Genomic DNA, 9,175 nt, shown 5'->3' with positions numbered 1-9,175 from the left:
GACGCTGGTGTGAGACTTACAGCGGCTGCCAATGTTCGGCTGTTCCTCTGAGGTCACTAAATTATCTTCTTTTTTTTAGGTATTTTTTCCGTACACACGTGTAGTTCTATGTAACGTCACATTACTAAGTCGCATTTAGTCATTTCAGAACTTCTATTCACATGGACATCTTTCGGATGCAGTTCAGCAACAACGAAAATATGTTTCTGTGCCTTAATAATGTAAAATTGGTCTTGCAACAGTTTTTTTTTTTTTTGTATTTTTAATAAATAGTGTTAAAAAATGACCCCTGACGTTGATAGCTTGTGGAAACATCCATAAGTTTTCCCCTAATAACAGATCCAGAAAAAATAAAGGGCAGAGGCACCTGTTGATATCTCCTCAACTCGCAATTTAAACAAGCGGCCACGTGATCTGACGCTAATTATATACCGCCAGTGTTCATCACAGTCATGCCCTAGGCGGCTAGGGTTTGGAAAGCGAAAGGTTGGGCTGAGCTTCAGATATTGTTAGAGTTGGGCTATTAATTCTCATATTTAATTGACATTAGCCATTACCCGAATATTTGGCGATGCTGATTGTCATGAACCCGAGCACTGAACTAGGGGTTATGAAAATCGCTTACGTCACGGTATCACGTGACTCTCGGAGCGAAATCGTAATGTCATGTTACGTCATGCTGTGAACAAGGTTAATACATCTAATGACTTTCTCAAATTAAATCGAGTTGGAGCAGTGAGTCACGTGACGTCATGAGGCCACGTGACATTACTTGACAAGATGTATTGACACTATAGCGTCACGTGACAACGTGACATATGGTTATACCTAGTGTCAATACAAAGGTGCCACGAAAACCCACAATTTATCATATATTGCAATTCTCTATATGACGATTTGATCAATAGATAGAAATACAGCCGCCAATGTTTTATTCCCATATGTTCATTTTGTGATACTAACAAAAAAGGAAAAAAGAAGTATTACCTTGAACCGTTTTGAACCGGTTACCGTTATATTTCTTTTTGGTTCGGTTCCGGTTCAGTTCCAAGATGGCGGCGAAGATTTTGGTTCGGTTCATTTCATTTATTTACACCTTAAGGGCCCGTGAAGGGCATTACATAAGGGGGGGGGGGGGGGGGGGTATTCAAGTTTTATACAACAGAGAAACGCAAGTACAAGAAAAAACAGAAAAGGAAACTAAAACACACTTAACACACTCAACACACTCAGGTCTGCTCAAAGTTACACAACTCATAGCACTAGTAGGACGATAAATGAAGTTTAATGCACGATAGAAAATTAATCGGATCCACAATGGTGACAATGGACGATGGGAGGTTGTTCCAGTCGCTGATGGCCTGAGGGAGGAATGATCGATTGAATGCGTTTGTAGAGCCTGAAATACGCTTGATCGTACATGTGTTGTTAAGGCGTGAAGATGTTCGGTCGGGGGGTGATAGCAACTCATTTTTAAGGACTGGAATGTGGTAGTAGATTTTATGAAGAAGGCAGAGCTGAGAGACTTTCCTGCGGAGCTGCAAAGAGGACATAGTTAGTTGACTTTTCAAGGCGGAAACACTAAATGAGTGATCATAAGTAGACAGGATGAAACGAGCAGCCCTGTTTTGAACTGCTTCGAGGTTGTTAATTAGGTAAATTTGATGGGGATTCCAGATGGTAGCGGCGTATTCTAATTTAGGTCTGACGTACGTGTCGTACGCCAGTTTTCGAACCAGGGGAGGTGCGGATCGTAGGTTACGTCTTATTAGTCCAAGGGTCCTTGATGAGTCAGCAGTAATGGCTTCAATGTGATTATTCCAGGAGAGGTCGGGTGTCAGTCTTACACCAAGATATTTATACATAGAAACATTCTCAATTAAGTCGGAGTCCAGGTAGTATTGGTAGGACAGTACAGATTTTTTCCTAGTGAAGCGAATTAGTTTGCATTTAGATTTATTTAACGACATCAACCAGTCATCGCACCATTTGTTAATTTTAGATAAGTCACTTTGAAGTTGGTCGTTATCGTGCACACATGTTACTTTGTTATAGACGACGCAGTCATCTGCAAATAGACGTATTTTAGAGGAAATATTGCTAGGGAGGTCATTTATATATATTAAGAATAACAGAGGCCCTAAAACAGACCCCTGCGGAACACCAGAAGTCACGTTTGTTAGGGATGATTCTTGGTCATTAATTGACGTTAGTTGCACGCGGGACGAAAGAAAGTCACGTATCCATGAAAATGTGAGTGGGTCAATGTGTAGAGATGACAACTTAGAGAGTAGGCGTTGATGAGGGACACAGTCGAAGGCTTTTGAGAAATCAAGAAAAACGGCGTCAGTCTGAGTATGACATTCAAGGTTAGTGTGTAGGTCATTAACAAAATCACTAAGCTGAGTCTCGCAGGAAAGTCCCTTTTGAAAACCGTGCTGCTGCTTGAAGAAAAAAGAATTACTTGCTAGGTGAGACATGATATGGGAGTAAAGTATATGCTCTAGTAATTTGCAAGAGATGGAGGTTAATGATATTGGGCGATAATTAGACACAGAAGAGCGACTACCCTGCTTAAAAACTGGGACTACCCTGGCCATCTTCCAGTCAGAGGGAAGGCAGCATTCAGAAAGTGATTGGGTAAAGATCAATTTAAGAAACTCGCTTGAAATTATGCTAGTATTTTTTAGGATTTTAGAGTTGATATTATCGGGACCAGCAGATGATGTAAGTTTTAATTTATCAATTAGATTTTTTATTCCGGCAGAAGTAACAGTGATAGGGGGCATAGGCTCGTAGGGTTGATCGGGGAATATGGGAACGCTGTCCAAGCACTCGTTTGTAAAAACTGAAGAAAAGTAATCATTAAAGACTCTAGGGCAGTCGCTCTCCAGGATGGGGTCGCCATTAGCGTTTTTAAGATGGATGACAGGGTTGCTAGTTTTCGGCAAGATTAAGCTCCAGAACTTCCTTGGGTTACTATGAAGTATATTAGGTAAGTCGTGAAAAAAGAATTTTTTTTTAGAGAGTCGAAGACTACTGGTGTATGCTTTTAGGGCAGAATTGTAAGCATCCCAGGCTTGGGGGGTGTTCGTACGTTTGGCTTTTGTGAAGAGTCTTTTCTGCCTATTGCCTAATGAGAGCGGAGTTTTTGTAAACCAAGGATTTGTCGTGTCAGAGCGTATATGAATGGTTGGAACAAACATGTGTACCAGATTATTTATTTTACTCTTGAATAGCACCCAATTTTCTTCTACTGATCTACAATAAAAATTAGAAATGAAATGATCGAAGAAAATGGTCAACTCATGGTTAATTGATGCGTAGTCAGCTTTGTTGTAATCGTGAATAATTTTGGAAATGGGATGCTTCATGAGAAGGGGAGGTGACAAGTCGATGTGCAGTACTTTGTGATCACTGAGCCCATCGCAGTAGTGAATGAATTTGACAAGGTCAGATGACGTAGTTAAAACCAAGTCGAGGATGTTGTCAGAGCGTGTTGGTTTATCAACTAACTGTGTGAAGTTTAGGTTGAGACACATATCTAGGAACAATTTTGATGCGGTGGAGCTTCCTGGTGATAGATTAGGCCAGTCTATGGAAGGAAAATTAAAGTCGCCAAACAGGAGCATGTCAGCTTTCGGGTTCAGTTCCGGTTCGGCTAAAAATAACGGTTCTGTTCCTGCTTTCGGTTCGGTTCGGTTCCGGTTCGACACCCTGCCCACCACAAAGAAAAGTGCTACGGTGCTACATTCGGCAGAAGCGTACCGCCTCAGCCTCGCCTTCTTCTTCTCTCATCGCACATCTGCCTAGGGTGCCTTCATGTGCGCACATGAAGGCTCCCTACATCTGCCATCTGCCACCAATTCTCCTAGGGCCCGGAACTCCAGCGCCACTCGCGGCCATCTACGTCGACCGTCTACACGCGGCCCATTGCAAGCGGGCGCCGCTTTTGCCCCTGCATCCTCTAGATAGAACACTGTACCTCAACAAAGGTACAGTGATCAACAGGAATAAGCTCACCGGAGAAAAGCTCACCGCAAATCCGGTGGATGCGGAGAAAAGCTCACCGGACATTGAGCGTATGCGGAAGAAAGCTCACCGATTTTTTCTTCTTTTTATATGGAGGCTGTTGATCATGCGCAACATATATCAATTTATTATCATTAAAATTCGTCAGCTTTGTAAAAAGAAACTGTAAGTTTTTGTATTATTTGTTAAGCTTATTGGGTATATTGCTCCCAAATTAATAATTGCGGGTGAGCGTTTTCTGTTGCTTACTCCCCAGCCAAAGAAAGCACAGTTGAAAATTTTATGAACTTGAAGAACAGGAAAAAGTTCGAAAACTTAATATCTGCCTAAAACCTAAAAATCAAAACTATAAATGCAGAAAATCTGAAAGTGCATGCGCAACAACGCCGTGCCTGAAATTCTCTTTCAAGCTTTTGCTAACCATTGAAAACAGGATAAAACAGTCAGTAGGATATCGAGATTTCTTTCTCCTACGGACATGCACGTTTTCTAGCCGTTCGTGCTGGTGTTTCCACACGCTGCCTTTGTGTGACAGTGCCCTTCTACGGTGAGCCACCCATGACCTTCAGAACTGCACACTGGCACCGTTGTTACTCGTGACCTATATAAGAAGTAGTATTCTGTAAGGTAGTGAAGGGCGAGTTGGTGAAGGTTTTACATGATGAAAACCGCTCAAACGGCGACGATGGTGTGATTAAACAGCGTAGCCGACACTGATTACATCAACAAACACCTACTTATCTATTAGGCATTACACAATATTTGGAGCTCAAACGGCTCACACACCGCGATTCATATTAAGTCGCAAAGAACAAACCTCTTTATTTGACAGAGCTACCGACGGCACACTGCCGGTTGTCTATAAATTCTTCTCTTTTCTACCGGTGCACGATGTTCTGATTTTATACTTATATATATACAAGGTTTTTTTTTCTTTTTTTTAAGTTTAACGTATTTGTTTAAAAAAAGCCGTGAAAGTTACACTTATGCCGCTTGTGGAGGTGAGTTATACGGTCAGTGGGACATATTATAGGGGGCTAATCGTAACGATCAGTCGTCTAATTAATTAAGATTCGTTAATTAACTTTTTAATTAATGAAAATAGACATATGGTTCCAATTAGAAACTTGCTCTGAGCTTTTCTCCGGTGAGCTTATCTCCGGTGAGCTTTTCTCCGGTGAGCTTTTCTCCGGTGAGCTTTTCTCCGGTGAGCCTTCCCTGCCGCCCCCGTTGGAGACGGATTGATTGAAAATGTTTAATCATAGCGCAGGCCGACTATTCTTCTCTTGGGAGAAAGGTGCCGTGTCGATTCATCTAAGCGTGCCATTCAGAGTTATCTCGAAAGTGCACAAAGAATGTCTTTTTGGCGAATACAGGCACAAGGCTCAAGAAAAAAGGGCAACTTCACTGGTCGGCATTATCGTTTCGATGTATGCATTTGAACAATTGTCAGTCAAGTCACTTGTGTCCCATATTCTTAACTTTAAAGATTTACATTTTCACTGATGTTGCGAAGGAAATAGCAATATTCTCATCTATTGTCGAATCAGCTAATTCAAGGGAGTCGGGACACTGACAGCTGGTATTTATGCTCGCCGAAGTTTTTAGTTGTACGTGACATATGAGAGCCCAACTACCCAGAACAGAATTTGCGGCTCGAAATTCGGTTTCTTTTCGCCTGAAAACCGCCGATCGAGAATTGGCCAATTTGAGTCGCGCTCTCTCTCTTTTCCGTGGTCACGGGACGTTTTCTAAGGTTTCGACGCGACCACCAAATGTAATCAAAGTCGTGGGTCATTGAAGGCATACAGTCAATAATAAATATAGAAAAATAAATATGAAACCCATTTTTTGTGGTTTCCAAAAAGCTGCAAATACATTGATTGAAAAAAAAATAAAAGCCGTTTACAACTTGTAACGCCGGATTAGAGCGCAGCTCTTGAGGAGGAGGATGGAAGGGTACTGAAAAATAGGTGACTCCCTGAGGTCACGTGACATCAGGGGGTCACCTGACCTGAAAGGGGTCACGTGACACCAGGGGCTCACGTGACATCAGGGCTCACGTGACATGAGGGGCGTCACGTGACATGAGGGGGGTCACGTGACCTCAGCGGGGTCACGTGACCTCGTGAGGGTATCCCTCGTGAGGGTAACTCTCGTGATCCTCGTGAGGGTAACCCTCGTGACCCTCGTGGGGGTAACTCTCATAACCCTTGTGAGGGTAACTTTCATAACCCTCGTGAGGGTAACTCTCATAACCCTCGTGACCCTCGTGAGTGTAACCTTTTGAGGGTAACTAACCCTCGTAACGCTCGTGAGGGTTGCGAGGGTTACCATGGTTACTCTCACGAGGGTTACCAGTATAACCCTCGTGATCCTCGTGAGGGCAACCCTCGTGAGAGTAACCCTCGTAAACCTCACGAAAGTTACGAGGGTTACGCGCGGTTACGCCGACGGCGACGGCGACGGCGATGCTGCTCAAGCCAAAAACGGGCGCCGAAGAGCTGCGGTCTAAAAAAAGGTAGCACAGACAACCGGAAGCATTCCGTGCGTTCACTGCGTAATTCTCAACATGGCGTCGTTTCGCGTATCGCGGGACTAGCGGATGGCAGCGGACGACGGGCGTTGGATCTCTAGTTCAAAACTGTCGTTCACGGTACCGGCGAATTCTGTGTTCCTTCGAAAGAGAAATTTTGGACCGATCAAAATAACTGGTATTCATCCCGTACGACACGGCTGACCAACAAGCGATTGCGCGAAGACGTCGCCGAGTCGTCGTCCCTTCTCAAAGCTAAAAACATCGCTCGCTCAAACGTCAAAGCACGAAGTGCGTACTTCGAGTTGAATACGCAGGCGTACGGTTTCTTTACGAGGTGCGAATGTGGTCTATGCGTGGTGCTGCCCGACTTCAAGCCGGGAGTGCATGTATTGAAGGGAAATCGGCAGCAAACTTCCGACATACAGTCGACCTGCTTCATTACCTCCCTCGGGAGCTATCTCGGAGTGCCGATCGACCCTCAGGAGACCATGACGGAAGTGTGGAGAAGGACTACCAACTCAATCGCGCCAAAGCTGTCTCCATGGAAGAGCAGACACTTGTTCATCTTCAGTCGGGCCCACGTCTGCAACGCCGTCAGTTACCCATCCGTCCTCTACAAAGCGCAGGCCGCCTGCTGCCCAGGTGCCGAGGCGAAAAGAATCCACCGGAGTTGGGCGATCTTCCTCTGGAAGTCCTCAACGAAGCGGACCCTCCGGGACTACCTTTTCCTGCACGAAGAAAGCGGCGGCCTCCGCCTGGTCAACATCGTCCTGACTCCTCAGGCTCCACGTGCAGCGCTTCCTCCTCTTTCGAGACGCAGGGGACCCCACACTCCTGCCAGCGCTGCACTACCTCGGCTTTTCTCACCTGGGGAACTGGATGGTCAGCACAACTGGCCGCATAGACAGGGGAGCCGCACTTCGATTTTACAAAGAAGTAGCCGACTCTATCAGGTTTTTCAAGAGCCTTTTCTCGTGGAACTACCTGGCCACCATCAGCAAAAAGTCGCTGTATTGGGACGCAATTTCTGCTGCCTTTCCGCATCCTCTATACAGACAACTACCGATTCCAGACGGAGCAGCCGGGCTCTTCAAGCTCGTGCGGCGTCTCCCCGTCCCTGTAAATACGAAGGACTTCTTCGTGAGCGCGCATATGGAGGTGCTCCCCGTGAAGACCTGGCTCCACCGAAAAGGAATACCCGACCCCTGGTCACTCAACTGCGACCTCTGCGGCAACACCGAGATCCTCTCCCACGTCCTGGTGGAATGCAGCAATGCGTACCTCTTCTGGGACGAGATGAGGACGACCTTCAACCTGAGAGACGCATTTGAGGTGGAATGGTCCGCACTGAAGTTTCTTGACTCCGGGCGAAACGATGAGACATGGGTCACCACCGTGATGCTGCTCCTCGGCCTCCACGCCGTAAGGTAGTCGAGGACAGACATGGTCGAGTGTCACGTGGAAGCGCGCCCATCCTGGAGCCATTCTGTGGCAAAGCTTAAATCGGTCTTTACGGTGGTCTCCAAAGAAGCGGACACCGAAGAGTGGCAGAACGTCGAAAGGCAGCTTGAGGAGGGACGCCGCCGCTGTGAAAAACGGCGTACGTCAACGGGCAACGTACTGTACGTCAACGGGTTTTTGGACAACCAATTGGTCACTGCTAATGGGTACCAATGGGAACCATTTGGAACCTATTCAGGTTGAAAAATAATTCCAATTGGTGAGACCCATTGGCCAGTGTGCTTCCAGTTGGAACCTACTAAAACCAATTGGTTCCAGTTAACACCAGTTGGAATTCCAATTGAATTTAATGGGAATTTTTAGCTGGGGGGGGGGGGGGGGCACTGGCGGCTCGCGTTGTGTCAGTGTCAGCCACAGAGCTCTTCTCCATATGTTTCGGAGGAGGAGCCCTTTTTTTTTTTTTTTTTTTCTCGGCTTCTGCTTCCTTTTGTCTAGAGATGTACCTTCTTCTCTGTTTTTGAAATCGTCTATATTACTGCGTCGTAGCACGAGTCACTTTGCTTCGCCTTTCTACTGACCACACGGTTTGTAATGCAACATCTTAGGATGCACGTGCCTTTTTTTTTTTTTTGGTTCTTTGGTCATACTTTCTGTATAACTATGGTCTGACCTCTTTTGAGTGAACGTGTAAATATGATGTAAATAAACTTGTTTTCGTTTCGGAAAAAAAAAAGATTGAGTTCCTTCAGTAGCTCAGTGGAAAGACCGTGGGAAAGACGTCCGCTTCACACGTTCGATCCTTGGTGTAAGTATGCCTTTTTTTTTTTCTTTTTTTTTTCTTTTTTTTTTTGTTAAGCTTTTTGCGATGTTTACATATCTTTTTTTTTTTTTTTTTTTTTTTACAATTATCACTGAAAAAAAAATTGTTGTGGACGATACGTCGCTGAACTAAATGGTATGGGATTCCATTTTTGACACCTGCGAACTCAATGTAGTAAGTTTCGACAAAATGCAAGGAGCATGTGAATCGGGAAGTGTCCGCTTTCCGAGCTTGGCGTAACTGTTCTACAGGAATTGCAGCCAGCCGTTGATCCCGACCCGTTGATCTTTCGGAAACTTGAGCACTCTGCCGCACAATGCCAC

The sequence above is a fragment of the Ixodes scapularis genome, unplaced genomic scaffold, assembly GCF_016920785.2.
Source record: "Ixodes scapularis isolate PalLabHiFi unplaced genomic scaffold, ASM1692078v2 PGA_scaffold11__112_contigs__length_91849675, whole genome shotgun sequence".
NCBI classification, from domain to species: Eukaryota; Metazoa; Arthropoda; class Arachnida; order Ixodida; family Ixodidae; genus Ixodes; species Ixodes scapularis.
This window is presented reverse-complemented; position numbering follows the sequence as displayed.